The sequence below is a fragment of the Octodon degus genome, unplaced genomic scaffold (genome assembly GCF_000260255.1).
Source record: "Octodon degus isolate 3935 unplaced genomic scaffold, OctDeg1.0 scaffold00068, whole genome shotgun sequence".
Classification (NCBI taxonomy): domain Eukaryota; kingdom Metazoa; phylum Chordata; class Mammalia; order Rodentia; family Octodontidae; genus Octodon; species Octodon degus.
The window spans coordinates 10,224,891-10,227,701 of record NW_004524644.1 but is presented as its reverse complement, the minus strand read 5'-3'; the positions used below and the strand labels follow the sequence as shown (position 1 = coordinate 10,227,701).

General features: G+C 43.2%; 1 pseudogene; it reads right to left on the bottom strand.

Moving 5' to 3' along the window:
• Positions 1–1,470: 1,470 nt before the first annotated feature.
• Positions 1,471–2,077, bottom strand: LOC101560744 (annotated as a pseudogene).
• Positions 2,078–2,811: the final 734 nt, after the last annotated feature.

The window sequence follows — 2,811 nt, the reverse complement described above, 5'->3', positions numbered from 1 at the left end:
CACGGCAAATTGAGGAAAATTTGTCTAAGCAAGAGTATAAACTAGAGAAATCACCATGTCTTATATTTTCTGTATGAAATAATGTGCTGTATAGCATTAGAAAGATATATACTGTGCTTTTCACTTTCTGGAAACTTGAATAGACAGATGTGTTGTATTTTGGGGGGCGCTTTTAGGATGAAACATTGGTGAGGTGACCTGATAGAAGTAGAACAGAGTCAAGGTTAGGAAAGCTTACTGAAACTTTCCATTTATGTTACAGTAAGAAATTTGCGACACTTATATCAGAAGATGTCTGCCTAAGGTCTTGGGGTCTTTGAAATATTTAGACTGGGAATACAACTGTGGAAAAGACTCATTCGTGACAGTCCACATCTTGGACTCATCCTTCCTTTGAAGGAACTGGAATGCACTGGCTATAAGGTGATATGAATATGCCTTTTTGTCTCCAAATGTCTGCTCTACCAGGTAAAGCCTTTGCAACTGACCTGAATCCTCATCTGCAATATTATAGTTAGTTCTACTGTAATGTAGAAAACGCAGTAGGCTGTCAAATGGCTGCTTATTTTATTTTTGAATGAAACAATTTATTAATATATTTACATATGATCTTTAAGCAATGGTCTCATAAATAAAGACTGCATCATTAAGTATGCTAAACTTGTTTTACCCACCAAAATACTTGGGTTATATAAAAAATTGACAGCATTTATGTTACTTTCTTTACTTGCTTTTTCTGTTTTTCTTTTTTATGCTAGCCAATTGAGAACATATTGAGTTTGATTTATTCCAGGCAGCTTCTCTACCACCACCACTGTGTTCAGGAAAGCTTAGGTAGAGGTCCCAATAATGTGCTTGGTACCAGATACATGACAGAGGCAGAAGCAAAGGCAGGGTGAGGTGGGTACTTCCACTATGATGCCGGCTTACTGTGGGTACTTAGGTTAGTACACTCAATGAAAGTGTTTCAGGGATGGCCGAGAGGTAATTGTCTCCTTTCACCCTATAAATAACCCATTTGATTTTAAAATAACAGCTACCAGCCCTCCACTTGCAAAGCTCAGTATGTTTTAAAGGATTCAAGGCTAGGGATATAGCTTAACATCCTTAGTTCGATTCCCTGAAGAATAAATAAATAAATAATGGTATAATTCTCTCTAAAAGTGGCTTTAGGAAGCCAATGAAAGGAGTCTCCCAAATAAAATCCTGCTTACAAAACTACTCCACAGTTTAGTTCTACTATCCATATAATGAGATGTTCCTTTCCACAAGGTCAAAGGCCAATGATATAGTTAGTCCCGCTGTATACCAGAAATTCTAGACCCAGTGCAAGTCCACAGACTGAAATATACTACTACAATCTTCAAAAAACACAACTGGTAAACTTCTGCGAGACTGTTTTGCAGAAGAAATCTCCAGGACTGGCAGCCCTCCCGCCAACTCCAAGCTCACTACTTCCTCACTACTTCATCAAGGCTGTGCATTGGAGGCCCAGCAGCAGCAGTTCCGCTTTGGCTCTGGAAGGGGCCTTTGCAATGGAAAGCCTCTATTGCCACGTGCCAGTTGGCGTCAGTGGACAAAATCCTCTGACTAATTTCTATGAAGAGTTCATCGATGTTCATTGCATATTTTGCACTGGTTTCCACAAAAATAGCCTGAATGAAGTCAGCAGAGTCATCGGCTTCTCTCTCCATGACGTCTCTGATGTCGATGAGACCACGCATTTTCCTGCTATGGTAACTACAACATCAGGGGGCCCGCGCTGTAGAGGCTCCTTCGCTCAGTTCTTCAATGTTGAAAATATCTCTTCCGTCGTGATATCATACACGATTACGGCTGCCGCAGATCCTCGGTACGGCATCGATGCTGAGGCACAAAACCGCTCTCTTCCCGGGCTGTCCCAGATCAGGAACCTGCGCAGCTCATTTTAATAAAGGACCGTCTTTGTCATGAAGGATGCCCCTAGGGTCGGGCTGATGCTTGCATCAAAACTGTCTTCCACGAACTGCCACACAATGCTCTGTTTACCTACACCTGTGTCCCCCAGCAGACACACTTTGAGTTTGCTCAGCGCCATGGCCTGGGAGCCAGGAACGCAGTCCACCATTGCACTAAATCCAGAAGGGAGAGGCCCGCCGGGCGAGAGCATCCGGCCTCAGAGCCCTCTCAGCGTCCAGCTTGCGCTGAGACCTCACAGCCACCGTAGTGTCACCATCTTGGGACAATAGCTGGGTCACCTGAACGATCACCCTCATCCTCCAGACTCCTACCCCTTGCCCACCTCCTTGGCAGCCACCTTTACCCAGAGGGTCGCTGGTCCTTTAAATTTTAAATGCAACATTTTAAAGCCTAATGTTAGAAAGTTGCTTTAAAAGTTGCAAATAAGTTTGCAAGATGTGTGGAGATCATGGTGTCATAACTTCAGGGAATGAAGTCATAAACCAAAGGAGGAGGTAAGGAGAATTTTGTTGGCAATAATAATGATGCGATTAGTGCCTGGATTTACAGAACATGCTCCAAGTGGCCGCTTGTGCCTGCTGGAGCTCTTTGCCAGTGTTATTTTATACCGTAAAATCACAGTGGTAGTGTAATGGGATCACATTACAGTCAACCTATAGGGATACCTGTATGGTCACATGACTGATATTGATGCAATAGAGAGGTGAGGTGCACGACAAGGGCTTATGTTGAGCCAACGTCATGAACATTAGCTCTCCTATAACAACTGACCTATTATAAAGGCTTTCCTGGAAAAGGATAGGAGTATGGGTAGGGAAGTTCTGGTCACCCACTCTAGGCTGGATGCCTCTT